General features: G+C 49.1%; 1 protein-coding gene and 1 long non-coding RNA gene across 7 annotated transcripts in view; one reads left to right on the top strand and one right to left on the bottom strand.

Moving 5' to 3' along the window:
- The window catches only part of CUX1 (cut like homeobox 1), a 358,600-nt gene that overhangs the window by 110,101 nt on the left and 229,089 nt on the right, over nucleotides 1-19,410 (bottom strand). The window lies entirely within an intron of this gene.
- Nucleotides 538-3,793, top strand: LOC117804134. The gene is made up of 4 exons (XR_004628376.1): nucleotides 538-675; nucleotides 1,078-1,266; nucleotides 2,221-2,354; nucleotides 3,656-3,793. It is a non-coding gene; the product is annotated as an uncharacterized LOC117804134 (long non-coding RNA).

Below are 19,410 nucleotides of genomic sequence, written 5' to 3'. Positions count from 1 at the left end.
AAGATTTCAAGGCACTTATAAAAGAAAGATCTTAGTCACGTTAAAACAGGAAGGTGCCTTCTTGGCAGTCTGAGGCAACCCCTGGAAATGAATTTCAAGTTTTTCCATCTTCTGGTCAGTTTCACTTCGGTTACTAAGCAACCGCTAAACTGACCAAAATATTGAACCTGATAACAAATGACCGCACTTACCTTTTCATTCGGGAGCGACTCTCAGATTTCCAAAGCTTTCAAACGATAATCACAACACTGAGCTCTGCTGTTAAGGAGCGTGGCTATTCGATACCAGGCAACCTGATGAAGACAGGGCCCAGAGGGGCTGCAGTTCCCATTCACAGAATGGGCCAGAAACCGCGGGAGGAGACAATGGAAGGAACCAGGGATGCCGGGGTGAGGTAGAAGTCTGTAGGCTCGTGATTTGCTTCTCCAAGGGGCGTGCTTCTTAAAAGGTCGAGGAAGATACAACTAGCTGGCTATTTATATGTGATCAGGGGTTCTGAAGACTCGAAGTGTGGCCATTGGCCTTTGTAGACAAGGACCAAGATGGCAGGCTCCCGAAGGTGTGTGCTGGCATCGTCTGAGAACACGGCTGCCACTGAGTCTGTACATCCATTCCCCTCCAAACTGCCGCCCCCAGCCCCCCACAGAATCAATCTGACCAGACACGCCGCCCTCCGTAAGTAATACGAAAATGCCCAGCGGTTAATACCACTAGAAACGTTCTCCAAGAAGTGAGTAATGACTGACATCGCGTGTGCTCTCCTAGCACGGGTGTCAACAATAGTCCAGAGGTTTTTCATTTTGAGGGCTCAACTACCTACATTGGGATCTGGAGCCTGACATTAGCCTAAAATCATTTCTTTTCCAAAGTCCGTAATAACTGCATGTATTGTTTGCTCAGCGAAACTATTTATTATAAAAATTTGGTTCCCTCACCTTTTTACGAGCTGACAAAACAGCTTTCGCTGATCTATTAACCTGCACTGCCTTGTGCTTTGCTCCAGCTTCAAAGAGCGGGTAATTTCTGCTTGGCCTAGAATATGCAGTTCCTTCCATCGGTTCCCTATGATCATTTCAGGGTATTCTCTGGCCTAGCACACCATTTTTATGAGGAACTTAGAAGGACACGGTCAGCGATGGAAAGGAAACGATATCCATGCTGGGGACTTTATTTACTTCCGCACTAGCCACCCGAGCGCTAAGGGACAGCAGCAGGGCAAGGCTGGTGTAGACGTCAATCCGAAAGAATCACAACCACCATCAGGAGGTGAGAAAACAAAGGACATCTACAGGGCAGCTGGAAAAGCCTCCAGGGCGCCCTTCGGGTCAGTGTGTCTTCTTGGACCCGAGTCAAAAGCCAATAGTCTCAACACGAGATTGTCAAGTTCCTGGGCACCAAGAGAAAAGACGTCGGAAGATTAATTCTCCCTGCTTTAAAAATTAAAAATAAAATTTAAAAAAAGCTCTAGGATGTTTAATAAAGCGACTCTCCCCCTCCACCCCGGAGGCTGCATTTGATGGCCTCTGCCGTCAGGGAGGCTGTCACTTGCCTGACATCCTCCACCCCAGGCCAGGCTCTCTTAGCACGGGGTGGGGGGGGGAAGGGGGCAGCGGAGACACAGAAGCAGGGTTCATCGGTCTGGGTTCAGAAACACAAGGTAGGAAAAGGAAAAAGAGGTGGTGGCCAGGGGGCTGGGTGCTGAGATTTCTTGGCTATGGTCTAGAATCCCCTAAGTCGGGAGGGGGTGCGGGGGAAGGATCTCTCTGGAAAGGTAGCTCTCTGCCCCTGCAGGGCCAGAGCACAGGAACGCAGCATTACCAAGAGGAAAGGCTGGTCTGCAGAGTCTCGTGTGGGAGCCAGGGCAAGGCTGCACCCGGAGAAGGCGGCGCTGTGCCCCCCTCCAGCACCGGCACCAGCTCGCTCCAACGGGGGTGTGGGGTCTCCACTCAGTAACAGCTCCCGAGCACCTACTACACGCCCCTGCCAAGAGAGGCGAAGGTCCCCAGTGCTGGGTCGGCAGTGCGTGGCGGCATCTGCCTTATCGCTAGTACGTGGGACATACCCTGCCCGTCCTCGGAGTTCAGAAATATGCACCCGGTGGGACCCTCTTACTGCCTCCTCCATGAGGGGTGCGGGGACCTGAAGAGACCCAAGGGATTTTGGTATATTTGGTGCAGTGACAGTCCTCTGAGGGACAGACGGACAATGTCTCCTCTGCAGACAGGAGGAGGGATAGTCTCATGGATGCGGAGACATGGTCTACGTCCCAGAGGATAAAGAGGACTTCGCCGGGCAGAGAACAGCGGGGCTGAGGGAGGAACGACCTTCTAGGCAAAGGAAAGAATCACAAGGTGGTAGGTGCTTGTTTGATTTTATAACAGCTTTTCGGTAGTTCTCTTGGGCTTCAGAGTGTCCTGCGCCCTCGTGTGCCTGTGACAGGGCCGCCTCCTCCTGCCTTTTCCTATCTCTCAGTTCTTTATCCTGGAAGAAGGCAGGGGCCAGCGTTTCCAGAAGCACATCACAGGGCATCCCTGCCTGGCGTCTGACTTCCAGGGCGATGCAGCAAACGTTCTACCGTTAAGCATGTTGCTCACTTTGGACTTTAAATATATGTGTTTTTATTTTGTTAATGAAATATCCAACTGTTCCTATTTTATTAAGACTTTTTAATAAAAGACGGATATTGATTTCATTAAGTACCTTTTAAAAAAGCTTTTATGGAGCAGATTAAAAGGTTCTTCTCCTCTGACTCGCTAAAATGGTAAATTATATCAACAGTTATTTGCCCCTATTTGGTTGTTGTTAATGTGCTCCCAAATTCTGTGTGCTGACATTTTATTTAGTATTTTTTTTCCGTAAATACTTAATATATGAGATTGGTTTTCAGGTTCTTTGGTCTTATCTTTGCCAGGTGAAGTCATATGAAATACTCTGTAAGCATTTCCTTCTCTCTGTAGACAAAGTGAGCTATTACAGATTTGACGATATTGCCTTTTTTTTTTTTTTGAAGATTTTATTTTCAACTAATCTCTACACCCAACATGGGGCTCGAACTCATGACCCTGAGATCAAGGCTTGTGCGCTATACCGACTTGAGCCAGCCAGACGCCCCGACAGTACTGCTCTTAAAATACCCAAGCCCATATTCCCTCTGTGCAGTCTGCATGCCGCCACTGAGCATGTGAGCCCTGCGATGTCTACACCCGCTGCCACTCCCAGCCTGCAGTGTCCCGGCCACCACCTCTCTGGGAGGGCCTGCTCAGCCCATGGACTAGCCCTTCCCTCACTGCATTCCCATGGCCGTTTGTGGTCAAATCCAGTCCGCCAGCCACCAGTCAGCTTTGGCTGGCGGCGTGGATTCCAGGAGCTTCTTTTCAGCTCGCTCCCTCCCAGTAACGGCCAAAGTGTCTTTTGGGCCAGAACCCCCTAATCTCTTCGGGGGGGGGCCCAGGCCCTGCAGGGAGCAGAGGATCAACAGCCTCCCATAAACACCTCGGCTCCTTTTCCAGATTTCAGGCCATCAAGTCTTCCAAACAAAGAAGCCTAAGAAGAGCACGGCTACCCCATCGGAGCCACCGTGCTGGGGTGCATTCTGTTTCTGGCGGACGGTTTTTAAACCTATTACTAACATGCATCTCCTTTAAATTTCCTCCAGGGGCTCAACTGGCTAATGCTCTTGTGGCTTCTTCAGTCCTGTTCCTGGGAACTCTGCTTGTCCACACAGCTGTCCCCTCTGCCGAGGCCCCCACGGATGGCTGTGGTCACCATCCATGGCTCAGCCCTGCTGACTGTCCTCTGAAAGGCCTCCCAGCAGCCCTGCTCCCCTCTGTCCACTCATTTTATTTTTATGGCCTCCAAGTATCTTATTCATATATTGATCGCTTATTTATTCACCGCTGTAAGCTCCGAGAACACAGCAGGGGCACGCTAAGTATTGGCCAACTAAATATGCAAATTAACGACATCTGTGTGCTACCGGAAGTCCGCTCTGCACTTGACAGGCAATCATTCGTGGGCTGCTGTTTTATTTTTTTTTAAAAAGATTTTATTTATTTATTTGAGGCAGAGAGAGTGTGTGTGCATGTGCTCGAGTAGGGGGAACGGCAGAGGGAGAAGCAGACTCCCCGCTGAGCAGGGAGCCGGACGTGGGACTCGATCCCAGGACCCTGAGATCATGACCTGAGCAGAAGGCAGATGCTCAACCGACGGAGCCACCCAGGCGCGTGGGCTGGTATTTTAAAGAGCAGAGGGTGTACGGGTATTTTGCCAAAACGTATACATGACTTTTATGGAAAGAGTCTGTAAGTTGCTTTTGCAGACTTAAGTTTTTTGCCACTTTTCATAGCCCTGGAAAAAGGGGACAACAATCTCCTTGGAGAAAAACGTATGTCAAGATCTGGAGTAAGGCTTCATTTTGTCCACTGGACTGTGAGCTCCCCTGGACAGGGCCAGTCGGCCTGGCTCCCAGCGTATCCCCGTGACTGACACAGAGCTGCACACAAATCGGGACTCGGCAGACCCTGATGGGGAGGGCGAGCAGGGAGGAGGAGAAAGTGTTCTCTGGAGAAAGGTCTTCTGGACAACCCTCTTGCATGTGACCAGATGGATCTTTCATGTTCTACCCGCGCTGAGCTATCTCTGCTCTGGCAGGAGTGGAGGGCAGGGGTGAAGCCACTTGGCTCCCTTCCAAACCTCCGATCAAACGGGTTGCTCCAGAGCAGACCATCCCTCCCTAGTCAAATCAAGGGCCTGAGCAGAGAGATCGCGCGGCGCTTAACCTCTAGGCCAAACCTTCCGGAAATAGTGGGTTTTATTCTTGTTGGAAATGAAATCGTGTTCAGACAGTGAAATGGCTAGAACGTCATCTCTGCCTGCTCGGAAATTAACCGGTTCAAATTAACTGGTTCATTTTTCTGACCATTCTATTCAAGTTTAAATGATACAACGAGTAACAAAATCAATTTTAGCTACGCCTCCTCTTGTCAATTCCAAATGGGAAGAAAATCTCCCTTCTTGCCCCCCTGTTTAGCGGACTTGGTTTCAATGATTGAAATACAATCCTCCTTTAGGTTAATCTGTGGCTAGCTGGGCAATGAGGGGGTCTTCTCCACTCTGCATAAGGCTTATTAGCACCTGTGCCAAACCAACAGGGCAGCTCCAGCAGCCGGACACTTGCCAGGGTCAGGCCCACCGTGTGATCAGAAACAGCCTGTGACTGTCACTCAGGCTTCAGTCATCTCTGGGCAGGGACATGGGACAGCTGTGGCTGACAATCAGGTTATGAGATTGCATAATTCATTCTGCTTTTGCTACTGAGACCATCCGAAGCCTCCCGGGATTAGTGTCTGGATGAAACTTTTGGGGGCTTCTTGCCATTTCTCTAGCGTTCTAACACTGTTGCTCTCAAAGCAACGGGGCACAGGTTGGATGGAGATTTCTTTCCTTAAATCAAGTGCCAGAGGGTCCCCAGGTAGGATGGAGGTACCGGAATTGAAATTAGGGAAATTGTGGTCTGGAGACACAAACGAGCGTGACCAGCAGAGCAAATAGGCTCAAATTCTTCCCCACTGCCTTTTAGTTGTTTGACCTTGGCCGACTTGTGAGCTTGATAGCCATCTGCACAGCAGGAATAATGCAGCCTTTCTCAAGGAAACTGGCACAAGGATAAAATGAGAGCATTGCCAGAGTGGAAAAGGGCTTCGCACACCAGGACCCACGCACATAACTGTTCTTATTGTCTCGCGTGGAAATCAGGATCTTTCTCTTCTGGTCAGAGCTGATTTTCAATACCTGAGAACATTTATTACAAGATACTCAACACCACCCATGGAGCGGCTTTCACCCAAAATTTCCAGTCTGAATCTGATCGAGCCTCTAGGTTCAACGACAAACTTACAGGAATTACAGAGGACAGGAGAACGCGCTCAACTACATCCGGGGATGCTGTTGGCAAAACCCGGACTGTGGGAAACTCTTCAGGACAAATGAGCCAGTTTCTTATGCAAATAAATTGCCAGGAAAAGGAAAAGAGAGAAGCGGGACCCAGAAAATCAATGAGGCATACCAACCAATCCCAACTAGTCTGGATTTTATTTGAATTCCGAGCCCAACAAATTAAAAAAATTAAACCATCTATGACTGGGGGTAACAAGAAATTTAAGAACTGATGCTACTACGAAATTAGCTTTTGACCTGATGATAGTATTGTACAGAGGAAGAGTTCTTTACATGAGGTCAACGTGCTAAAACATTAGGTGAACGGAAAGGATTCTAGAAGAGCCTCACGGTAAAACGGGGTGGGGTGGGGATGGGTGAGAGAGGCGACCCCAAATGGGGGGGCTGGAACTGCACCCAGGCACCTCGGGGTCCTGTCATCTACTGTGTGTTAGAAATTTAACACAAAAAGTAAACCCAAAAAGAAGCACAAAGTAGTAAGAAAAGCAACGACCCTCACAGCAGTTCTGTATCCCTCCAACACCAGGCGTCGACTCACGAAGCCTGTAGGGTGTTGACCCTGCCACTCCGTTTGTACAGGAATGAGGTGAAGAGCGGGGGGTGGTGGTGGCTGCAGTTGAGGCCCCAGGAAAGAACCCACATGAGAGGGGAGCCTCTGTGCCAGAAGTCCAGCTCTGCCCAGATCCCGCACTTTACGGACTTGTGCGGCATCAGTTTACCCCCCAGAATCTCAATTGACTTGCTCAGCAAAGGGGAGGGAAAAATGCACACGGAAAGCTCATCTCTGTAAGAAAAACATGGTTGGAAAGTCATACATGAACATTTTTCTTTGATCCAGAAAAAGACTGCTGAGACCAGGGGACGGGAGGAAAATGAATTGGACGGGACACCTGCGCGCTCCCTCACTGCTCACTGTGCGCCCGTGCCCCCAGGAGCTGGACGGCCAGGGTGAGGGCCCTTTGGCAGAGAACACTGCCAGCAGGCCTGTGGACCCAAACTGCTGCCTGTTTACTTCTAGACTTTAAAAAAATGTTTGGGCAGGGCTGCTGTTCATGCCGTTTTTAAAAAACACATTCTAAATGTTTCCTCCGTGTATTTAGTGTATAGAATCTGTCAGCACATCTTTCCAGCGGCTGGAGCGCTGCTTCCCCAATTTGAGCCCTGGCTCTTCTAGAACCGCCTTTCAGATTTTGTTTCTCTTTCCCTGTTTGCTTAACCTGTGGATGCCCTGCCTACAGCTGACAGGTGCTGGCCCAGCTACTGGCTGCTCGAGAGAATGGCTCTGATTCTTGGCACCGCCCGGGCTGCTCGCGGTCCCCGGTGGTGTGTGGGGCACGTGCGGCCGGTGGGAAACACAGGCCTACAGGAGAAAACCTCTCCGATTTCACAGGTGGGGAAACTGAGGCCCAGGGCAGCATCGTGCCGAAGGGACTCACGGTCACAGGGAGCAGCCGGCCAAGGGCAAGAGCCCTGCTTTTATTCCCCAGTGTAAGGAATCCTAATTATCCCCTTTCTCCCCTAAGTACTACTTGGTAGGAAATGTTAAGAGGAGGCTTGGTGGCAGAGAAGCTAAAACTAAGAACAAGAAAGAGCTACAGTTGCATCCTAGTTATTACTCTCGGCTCCTTCCCCCTCCTCTCCTCCAAGCCCAAGGCCAAGGCCAAGGCAACTTCCTGGGCCTCTGACCACACCCCCGCCCCTGGGGGGGGCCTCTGACTACAGAGCCCCTCCCCAACCTCCAGCGCCCTCCAAGCCTCCTCTCCTCCTGGTCCTTCCCCACTCAGCTCCACTGGCTGCTTCAGAGGCCCTCCCAGAACTTGTTGTCTCCCCCCCAGCCCCCCCCCCCACCTTGAGTGCCTTGCACTTGAGCCCCCCGGTGGCTGCCTCTGCCCCACAGGGCTGGGAAGTGAAACTGGAGAACAAGGCAGAGGGGCCCAGCACCCTCAGGAAAGACAGCATCCTTCCTCTTCCTCTCGCTGGCACCAAAAGTCTGCATTTCGGCAGCGTAAGTGCCTTTTTTGGGGCAACTTGAAAATGAATAATTCAGCGGTTCCTATTCTACTTGTGAAGTGTTAGACAAACAATTCAGACGGGGCCAGACTTGCTGGCCCCATGAAGACCGTCCCTTCCCTTCGTTCTGACATCATCGGATTTGGCCATGAATCTTTAAGAACACCCTCCATCCTGTCTAATCACTAAAATACCACAAAGGAAGTTCACAATACTTAGACATGGGGGAAAAAAAATAGAAAGGTTAATTGCAACATAAAGTTTTCCCTCGTAGCCAAGCAAACAGTACATCAGTCACAGTGATACGGAACTCTTTAAAAACCCTACGTAAGGAATGTCTTAGTCACGTCAGGTTACTGAATAGTTGAGTTTTTTTTTTTTTTAAAGAAGATTTATTTCTGTATTTTAGAGACGGCGGGGAGGGGCAGAGGGGGAGAGAGTCTCAAGCGGACTCAGCACTGAGCACTGAGTCCCACGCGGAGCCCCACGCGGAGCCCCACACAGGCTCCATCTCCTGACCCTGAGATCAAGACCTGAGCAGAAGCCAAAAGTCCTTAGCTTGACCCACCGTGCCACCCAGGCGCCCCCTACAGTTGAGCTTTTTTAATTCAAATCCAAGCCTTAAAAGTATCTTCCCCAGGGAGCTCTGCCCTTGAACAGTCCTCAATCTACCCTAAAAGCCTCAGTGATTCTGTATTTTGTGTTATTAAGGCCACTTTCAAATACCTTTTTGGAGGTCGACAATTTTAAGTTAAACAAACAACCTTCCTTCATTTGGGAAGGGATCCCTAGTGGACGAACCAGACTCCTTCTCACATGCTCGTGGCCGGACAGCCGCAGCTGATAGCATCTAGAGGCCCTGCCACCAGGAGGGCGCATAGAGCCAACCGCTACCTTACGGCTCAGCTTTGCCTGTGATCACTGATGTACAGTAATTCCGGACAGGAAACTGCATTCAGTCGCTTTCCAAACCACAGGGTAGGGGCTCCCCAGGTTTAACCCTTACGAGAACGACCCCGAATACCCAGGTGATCCATTTCTGAGTTTAGTAGAAGTTAAACTACGTGAATGGTAAGAACTATTTGTCTGTGTCTGTCACCCCCTGGGTGACACCTGGTGAAAAATATTCACCACATGCTCTAGAAAAAAGGATTCTTACTCGGGCGTCTGGCCGGCTCAGTCGGAGGAGCATGGGATTCGTGATCTCGGGGTCTTGAGTTGGAGCCCCACGTTGGGTGTAGAGATGACTTAAATAGGTAAATAAAGACTTAAGGGGAAAAAAAAAGATTCTTATCACGAGTTGGTAATCCTGTTAAAGAGCAGCAGGTTTGGGAAGGGAGCAGACAGTCTTTGGAAAATTCAAGTAAGGTGGAAGAATTCACCAGCTGGAATATCTGGGGGTCCAGAGTATGGCATAAAAGATTGGGCCTCGCTGCAGAGGGAGTGGGACGGTTAACGCAGTGAAGTGTGACCCACTGCTGTGTGTGACATATAATAATAACGGGCACGATGGTAAGGGAATCAAAAATAAATAGTTTTTTTTTTTTCTAAGATTTCAGAAGGGTTCCATGATTCTGCATCTGGTGGTGAATTCCAGAAAAAAGAGGAGACATGAAGCAGGGCTGAACTGGAGGGCTTGGGACACCCTGAGAGTCAAGGAAGCCTTCTGGCCCATCTTCTTTAAATAGAGCAGAGAGTATACGACAGAGATACTACGAGTTAGAGAAAGGTAAAGCTATCAACAATAAAGACAGATGTTAAGAGAAGGGTTATGTCAGTAAAGGTAACCAGGCCAAATTCACCTATAAAAATAAAATACGTATTTGAAGAAAACTCCAAATCTAACAAAATGGAGTAAAAACACACTTTGAGTAAAAAGATGAAGACTGACTAGATGTTTCAAAAAGGCTAAGGTAAGGTTTTAAACCACCCTAGCCAATGTCCTATGTAGAAAATCACTTTCCAGAGAAGTCATCCTAAAAGGCACAGTGAATAATAAAACACAGCAAGCTTGAACTTGTCTTAAATCCTGAGCCAAGAAAATCTAGAAAATAGATAATATAAAAATGTAAAGAGACACAATATATAGAATATAATTCTACCAGAAAATCCGCTGCACCGCTCAGAGAGCAGGACACAGTTACGGGGCCCCTATCACATGGAGTCGGAAAACCAGCTCACAGTGGAATTTAAATGGGGGAAGCACTAGACTGGCTGACGTGAACGGGACAGACACTCAGAACCCAGAGGCTCCATTATCCTCCACAGAGAAACAAGAGAGATGCTCCTTTTAAGAATAGGAATGAAAGAAGAGGATCGGATGCCCTGTTGCAAAAGGGCACAAATTAACTGTTTGTGGGTAATACACTCACATGCTCACCAAATCCAAGGCAGTCACTGGAGCAAAGGATCAGAGATAGCCCATGAGCTCAGCAAAGCCCCATGTTTTTTGGCAAAGACAAAAAAGAAAAAAAAAAAAAGGATAAAACTCCTATGTACCAGTAATAAATATCCAGAAATGAAAGATCTCATCTACAACAGGGATATAGATATTAAACACGCGGGAATTAAAATAACACGGTATAAATTCCATTTATAGAAAATCGAATTACAGAATGCTAGGGGCAAAGAAAGTTAATGTTGACACTTCTTATTTGCAGTTGCATTAAAGATAAATAAATACGAATTTTTCTCCGAAACCGATTTATAAAACTTGGTGAAATGACAAGATGCTTCCAGAAAAATGAGGTGATCAAAATGCTAAAGTTTTTTTGTTTTAAAAACGATTTATCTATCATCTATCTATCTATCTGTCTATCTATCTATCTATCTATCTATCTATCTATCTATCTATCTATCTATCTCCCTCCCTCCCTCCCTCCCTCCCATCTATGGAGAGGGACAGAGGGAGCGTGGAGCCTGATGCGGGGCTCGATCCCACCACCCTCAGATCACGACCTGAGCTGAAACCAAGAGTTGGATGCTCAACCGACTGAGCCACCCAGGCGCCCCTCAAAATACTGCAGGTTTTTTTAAACCAACAAATCCAACAGCAGCAAACTGGATGTACAAAATATCCAAACAGAAAACAGACATTAGCAAAACAGTGTGGTGCTTATTAGCACGAAAAGTCAGATTGATGGAATGGCACCCCAGACAGGAAGCCAGATACACATTTGCTGTTTACATCTGATTTCTCCAGTGTTTGCTGCCAGGTGAAGGGGTCGTCAGCGCTGCTGGAGAAACTAGATATTCATATGAAGAATAGTCAGCAGACACGTATCTTACCTCATATGCTAGAATGAATTCCAAACAGGTTAAAGATAAATCATAAAACAATACTAAGAAAATAGACTGGGAAGGAGAGATCATTTTCTATTACTGAAACCATACTGAAAATGATTAACGATAAGTTTGATGGGGTCTATCGCCTATAAACTAGATAGCATACCTCTGGACAATGAAATCACTAAAACTCAAATGAAAAGAAAATCAATAGGTAAAAGTCCTGATAAATGTGAGCGAGTAATTAAAATCCAGAAATATGTGTAGAATTACTACCTTGTTTCCACTGTAGGGATACAAGGATATAAGGAAACACAGAGTAAATACGGAGATGGGAAAACGCTGAGTTTTGTGCTGACAAATATAAAGCTAAACGTCTTTGAGGTCGCACGTAGCACGGCCGCGAGATGGTGAGCACCACTGCAGCCTGCCCCTTATCTTCTGGATTTGCCACAGAAGGTCTGAGAAGTAGCGTTCATTCCCCAGGCCGGACTGGAGCCTCTAAAATTTGGGCCGGGGGTGGGGAGAGAAGAAAGCTCAGCTGCTCTTGCAAACGGTCCATCCCTCTGCAAAGTGACATGCAAAGAAGCCTTAAGACAGCATCTCTTTGCCCTGATGATCTCTCTTTCTGAAAAATACTTTCAGGGATTATTTTTCTGAGCAAAATTTCATTACAAAAAACCAAAATAACTGAGACGCTTGCCAACCAAGCCTGGTTACGTAAACCCGAATTCATCGAGAGAAGAAAATAAAGTTTTGCCATCAAAATGACAACTCAGCAGGTGAGCAGGTGTAAGAACCGTACAAGTGATGTCAAGCCAAGACAACAAAGGACAGCACACGAAGTAGAAAGTCCTGAGCTCGTCTGGGGGTACCAACAATGTGGGCATGGCTATGTGATGCGCGTGCGCCCTGCCACGGGCATCCGAAGTATGTCGAAGTGTCTATTCTCGAAACTAGCTAGGGAGAGACAAAACATGTCTCGGATTTTATTTTTTCCTATTAAGATGGCTAATTACTGAACTGTGAACAACAGAGCCAGGCCCAGTGGAAGGTCACTTCGCATTCTCAGTAGCTGCTAGCTTTCCAACGGGACCCAGAGCAGAGGGTGTCAGACATGTTAATAACGATGGTGGCAGCTAACATCATTGCCTGGACCCCGGCAAAGGGACCACTGAACACTTTATGCCTATTAACTCCTGGGAGCTCACGTGGAGGCAGACACGATCACGGAACGTGAAACCCAGGCCAGGAGGAGGCTCACTGGACTCGCCCGAGGGCCCGCTGTCCGCTGGCAAGTAGAACCAGGTGAGCCCCCCAGATTTGGCCCCTGTACACTCAGCCTCCTCTCCACAGGGTTTGCGGGGTACATTTAACTAAGTTTGCAGCGGAGAAGTAGGAATTGCTTTGAAGATACACACGTTCACAAAGATGGTTCCAAAGTGCTGTTTTGTTTATCCTGGTGATGGATTCTGAGCTGGACAAACAGGGGGCTAAACACGGGCTCCGGCTGCGGTGTGGGGAGGGGGGCCCTGATGGCTATAAGGCCACTTTGGGTCCGTCGATGTGAAGGCTCCAGAAGGACTAAACAGGTTCTCATTCAATGGGAGATTCAAAAGTCAGAAAAGGGTAAGTGAAAGAGCGCCTGTCTCCCTGCCCCCGGGTCCCTCCCAGAGCCGGTGTTTGCATTTACAGCACACGGAGCACATTAAACACGCGAAGCTCTGAGCCTTGTGTTTCCCCTTAATTACATATGTTGGACATCTCTCTGGAGCAGTACGTAAGGAGTGTCTATGGTCGCTGTTTGAGTAACAGAAGGCTCGCTTAGCGATCACGGCCCACAAGAATTCCAGAAAGCCAGAAGCAGAAGAGCTTGGGTCGTCTTGAACCAGCCCTGCCCTCATTAGCCCCTGGCACTGCTCTGGCGCCACCAGGACCCTGGGGCTTTCGCAGGCCACCAAGGGGACTCTACCAGGCTTGAACCAGCAACCTGGCTGCACGTCCTAATTATGAATCAGAAAACCCCTCATTTGGTACTTTACACTCGGCATTGGGACTCCCCTCGGAGAAGTTCAAAGAGCCTCACAGGGCTGACTGCCCATCGCCAGCTACAGCCATCACCCATTCGTGTGCTTCCCACCTGTACCCTCCTGTGGGCTCTCAAGATATGTTAGTATTCCAAGGATCTTCTTCTTTAGAACTTCTGGTGAGGTGCAGACACAGTGACTGTGAGAGTCCCAACCAAGGGCAAGGACACGAGATGATGTGGGGAGGTGTCTGCTCATCCGGCGCCCCAGCTCGTGGATTACTCAAATACTGATGGACATCTCGCTGGGTGCCAGGCACAGTTGGAGACCCTCGGAACCCATGCACGAGCCCCCGAGGAGCTCCTGGTCCGGTATGACCGATGGGATCATCTGACCCAAGTCTGACACACTGTGGTCCCATGGAGGTACACGCGCAAGCACTGGGACAGAGATGAGGGGCTCCAGAGGGGCCTCCACAGTGCTGTCCCTTGTCCTTATTTGGACAACTCTGTCCTCAAACCACATACCAACAATGAGACTAGAATGACTAGATTAGAGTTCTCCAAAGCGTGGTCACCGGACCCCACGTGTGCGCAGGGCTGCAGAGCCGTGGGTCCCATGCCAGACCCACTGAGTCAGACACTATGGGATGCGGCCCACGGATGTGCATGTTGAACCGAGGCTCTAAGGAATCTTAGTCAAGGTCAGGGTCACTGAACTGTGTGGCGAGGGCCAATGTAGCAAATGCCCTTGCTTCCGGGGTTGGGGCAGAGCTAGGTGAACTATTTTACACAGCGTAAGAAGGCACAGATGTGTTCCGCTCCCCGCCTCGTACCACACATCCCTGCCCTTCTAGAAGCCATCTGGAACCACCCTGCATTCTCTGCTCTGAACGTGTTAGGGGACTTCCACATTTCAGCACGAGACTTCTCGTATCGGGGTCGAGTCCAAGGACCCCCAGTTAGGTAATCTCTGAGTAAGCGTCTACATTAAAATAGCAGAGTAAGGACCCACGAATTGGATTTAAAAACACACAGACTAGAGCCCCTGCTCCGGGCTTTTAGACATTAAATTTGCAATCAAGTCACTTTGCTTTCCCTGACCGTCCATGGAAGCCAGGAGGGCTCCCGCCCGCCTTCCCCCTTCCTTGCCTTGCTTTCATTTTCTTGGCAGTACGTGACACTAGACTCTATCCCCACCTTGGTTACAAGGCAATCTGCCTTCTGCTCAGAGATGGCCTCTAGGGGGCAGGGACTTTGTTTCCATTCATTCAAGAAATCCGTGAGTCCTGAACAGGGCCTGTTCTGGGCACTGGGGACACAGTGGCAAAGGGACCTGGATTCTGGTCAAGAGAGAGAAATCGGCCAGAAGAGAGAAACAGAGGGAGTGTAAGAAGAAGAGTAAAGTGAGATGAAAGGACAGAGCCCACCGGGAGGGGAGAAGGCGGCTTGCATGGGATGCTGCAGGCTGCCGTGAGGACCCCACCTCTGATTCCTGGAGAAGTGGGAGGCCCTTTCCAGGCTCTGCGAGCAGTGACATGGCCGGCTTGCAAAGCGACAGGCTCACTCTGATGGCTGTTTTCACCAGGTTTGATGGGGGCCATCAGAGGTTGGTTTTGTCTGCGTGAAGCTTGTGATGTCTATTAAGGACGGCTGCCAAGCCCGGAGGTGAGGGGAGAGGTCAGGGCCAGAAACATCAGTGTGGGAGTCATCAGCATGCAGATGGGATTTAAAGTTACAGGGGTGGGGTAGTGAACCTCTCAGGGACATGACGACCAAGTGCAAAGACTGAGTCCCGAGGCCAAGGTGCTCCCCACGCCCCTAACCGTGCCAAGCACATGGGAGGCACTCAGCAGATAAACTTATGAAGGTTCAAATAACCCTGACGTGAGAGGAGGGGCACTGCCTCCCTTTTTATGGAAGGAGAAATGTCCCTTAGCTTAGACTGAAAATACATCTATGCCTTCCCCTTGTTATGAAAATCAGCCACAGGTTTTCCGATGCCGATTTCTTTCACGGTGGCTCACGGAGATTCATGCCCCATGTTATGCTAATGGCATACGCTGCAGACCGTTACCGGCTTGGCCCTCCTGCAACCGAAATCCCCGAGCTGCTTCTTCACACGGGGGTCTAGGTGTGTGAAGGGCAGACCCCAAGGGGCAAGCAGGCATCCTCCATTCCTAGAGGAAGGAGGGTCCATCCGCACAACTGGCATTGTTGTGTGTATGGGATGGGACAATACTTGCCCCCGCCCCAGTCCCAACTGTTCCACGCCTGGAAGAGGCGGGTTTCACGAAAGCCACGTGGACTATTATTAAAAGCCCACGTAATGTGATAAAGCACTGTGCTAAGTCCTAGGGCAAAAAAGCAGGAGGGGCCCGTCGTGGCCCTTGAGATGCTGCCAGTCTAATGCGGATGCTGTACCTTCCTTGGGCCATGGTCCCCTCTGATGGTCTGGTGAATAGTATGGACCTCTTTCTAGAAAAAATATCCTAAATACCCAAGTTTATGAAGGAAAACAATCATTCTGAAGTGCAGTTATTATAACACTTAGAAAAAAAAGCACCCGAATTTATGATGTAGTAACAAACGTTCTTCTTTATCCGTGCAAGGAATAATGAATCTAGTGGTGGTTCTAAGAACTGCTGACTCTCTGGGGTACCTACAACCATTTTAACGTGATGGAAAAGATCCACGATTTCCACTTGTGACCAAGCCTCAGATTCTTATTCTGGTTCGGTGACTTCATGTGCAAGGAAAGGAAATGCTACATCATAGATGTTAGTAAAAAAATAAAGATGTATGTTTTCTGGGTCCAAATTCATGATCCCCTCCCAGCCCGAATTCTCTCCATGGAACGAGAGCCACCAGGGCCTCCTCTCTGGTGCACGTGCGGGCACAGGAACTGGGCGTGGAGGGGCAGGCACTGCTTGTGAAGAAAGGCTGGTAACTGTGCGCTGGGATGTCAGGGCACGGTGAGCCTGGGAAGGGCCCGCAATTCCACGGGGGGTGGGGGGGGTGGGGAGCTCGATCTGGTGTGAAATGAGGCTGTGAAGGCGGGGCTGCCTCTCGAGGCGGCTCAGGCTCTGCGTCATGATTTTTCAGTGGAGGCAAGACAGCCACGGAAAGACTTTAAGGAGGACAGATTTTTAACAGGATCGGATTTATATTTCGGAAAGATACTTTTAGCAGACAAACACTTGGAGGATGGATTAATCCAGGGAGAAAATGGCAGCGGGGAATCCGCTGGGAAGACACTGAATTGCGGGGCCAAGAGATGAAAAGAGCCAAATTATTATAGTGAAAAGTGAGGGATGCAGAATGTCTCAAGGAGGTGGAATGAATATGGACTGGAGAGTGGGGATGATAATAGCCAGGAAGGACCCTCCGTCTCTGGAATAAAGGCGGACCGTGTTTGCCTGAGGACATGCAAGGGAAACTGTGTGTGGGGAAGAGGGAAATCATGGAGGGTGGTGAGTGCACTTGAGTTTGAGATGCCCACGGCAGAACTGTCTAGAAAGGAGACGGAGCTGAAAATAGAGGAGAACTTTCTCTACTGGAGTGTTAAACTTTTTCTTATCGCTTTGTAAGTGGTCTTTATATATATCTGTCATATACACTGCAAATATTTCTGTCAGTGTATCAATCACTCAATTCATGGGGAGCTGTGAATCTCCCCAATTTCCACCTTGGGCACTGAAAAATTTTCCCCACCCCTACATTAAAGAAGGAGCCAACTAAAATTTTCTCCTCGTGTTTTTATGGTTTTGTTTTTTACACATAAGGATTTAAAACATCTAGACTTGATTCTGCTGGGGCTCAGCTCTCATTTTCCGTGTGGCCAACCACTCTGGTACCATTTATCGAGAACTCCATCCTTCTCTAACTTACTTAAACTCACGCAGTTTTTACAGACAGCTTCTTCTAAAAAATTTTCCCCTTAATTTCAAAACCTTCACCAATATACAGAGCTACCAGCAGGAAAAAAGAAAAAGAAAAAAACAAAAAATAATCAACCACAGGCCTACACACTGAATTGACCACTTGACGTAAGTGGTGCTTTTTCCATGATTGATGACAAATTCTGGATTTCTAACTACGCTTGGGCTTCCCACGGAAAAAAATGGGAGTGTCCCATTAACCTTTCTGTTCGGTAAATCCTAAAACCTGTACAGCCGTCTTAATGGGTAGAAAAGAGTGCAGAAGCACGTCAAAGGGAGAACAGGCCAACTTTGAAAAGATAAATGAAAAGGTACAAATGTATGGTATGCAATAAAATTTCGAGAATATGGTGTTTTTGCGCTCCAGGCTATGTTGAGAACACTCCAAACACTACAGGATTTAATTGTTTTTTCTTCCCGACTCCTTTAGGTTTACCTTTAGGGAAATGAGAGGGCGCACGTGCGGTCATCTGGGGGTTAATTCTCACTGATGCCGAGTCTTTGCTTGTTCATCAGGGCATTAAATCTGAAAGCTCAGGAGAGCAATGCAGCCGGGCTGCAAGAGTGGGGCTATAAAGTTCTGCATTAAAAATTCATATTGTAGGCTCGCCTCGGAACTCGGCTCTGGCTGAAGGGAGAGCTGGCGGGGAAATATGAGACACCCCACTGTCTTTCTGGCAATTGGAGACATTCCTCAACAAACAGCACCTCAGGAAGGGAATGAAAGGCCAAACAAGCCATGAAGGAAATCAATGAGTTCAATTATCTAGCTCACTCTAGCTTTCCTATAGGAAACTTTTCATTCTTAAGGCTGGTTCCAAAAAGTTTTGTTTTTTTTTGTTTTGTTTTGTTTTTATGATATCCCAGAACAAGAGCCCCAGACATCCTTGCTGGTGCCCAGATGTTTGGCACCTCTCTTAATGTGTTTTAACAACAGCGGGGAGAGCCCCAAATTCTCCGAGCCACATGGGGTGAGACCTCTCCTGCAGTCTGAGAGTCACCTTGACGTGCGGCTGGAGGGGACCACACGTGGGATGACCTGCTCGCCTGTCAGGAGCTGGGCCCGCACACATGTGGCGTTCAGATTCCAGCCGCGTTACTCAGTGGCTACGAACCTCCAGAGGTTAGGGCATTAACAGCTCTGCAATGGTGGGCGCCTGGAGCTTTCTGCTCCCCGCATCAGCGGCACCCGAGAGGTAACTGGTCATGATTTCTAATTCCGAGGCCCTTAGGACGAGGACTCCCACAGCTGCAGTGTGCTGACGCGGACGAGGAGGCCCGGCGGCACAGCCAGCCCGATTTTCACAAGGTCAGCATGGGAGAGGGTAAGGGGCAGCCGGAGCCCCGTTCACTGAGGGTTTGCGTGCAGGTACTAGGCCAGGCGCTGTATGGGGCATTCCTTCTTTTCGCTGTTGAGGACACTAAAGTCTGAGGACAGAAACTGGGTGCCCTGCCCAAGGTGACTCCTTTCAGAGTCAGGAGTCAAGCCTCGTAGTGACCCTGAGAGCGGGGCTCTCTCCCTTATGCTCACACTGTCCCCCATGTCCTGGGTCAGTGCCTTCCCTGGAGACCACCCCACAAACAGGCTGCACAGGCCCTGCTGGCGGACAGACTGCAGACGCGGCTTCCGGGAAGGGACTGGGGGTACAGCTAAGAGGCCAAACAGGCAGCAGTCTCTTCAATGCTGCCCATTGCCATCCAGTCCGGTCCATCGTTTTATTAACGAGGACACAGCTACTGCTGAGGGAGGGGACTTTGTGAGGTCCCACTGGTGACAGAGGTGGGGCTGAACCTTGGGTTTCCTGACTCCAGGCCTAGCACCTTCCACCATCCCCTGACCAGAGAAGGCCGTGACGTCTATCACCATCACAAAACAATAGTCTGGTAGTGAGGCCAATGCTGCTGGGGCCCTCGGAGCATTCTGGGAGTCCAGACTCTCCTGGTCTGATGATGCCACAGGGAAGCCACCTAAAAGTGCCACGGGCACTGGAAGAATAGAGGCACAAAAAGACAGCAAGTAGGGAGCTTTCTAGTTTTAACCTACGAGGCAATGACAGCACTGTGAAGTCAGGCTCCCAAACAAAAGGGAAAATAATGAGTAACTATCCCAAGCACACCTATTTGATGGAATACTGGGCAGCACACATTAAGTTTCTGAAGGTTAAGTTAACGACATGAAAGAAATATTTACAT

The sequence above is a fragment of the Ailuropoda melanoleuca genome, chromosome 10, assembly GCF_002007445.2.
Source record: "Ailuropoda melanoleuca isolate Jingjing chromosome 10, ASM200744v2, whole genome shotgun sequence".
NCBI lineage: Eukaryota > Metazoa > Chordata > Mammalia > Carnivora > Ursidae > Ailuropoda > Ailuropoda melanoleuca.
Note: the sequence above shows the minus strand (reverse complement) of the source record. Positions and strands in the feature narration are given on the sequence as shown.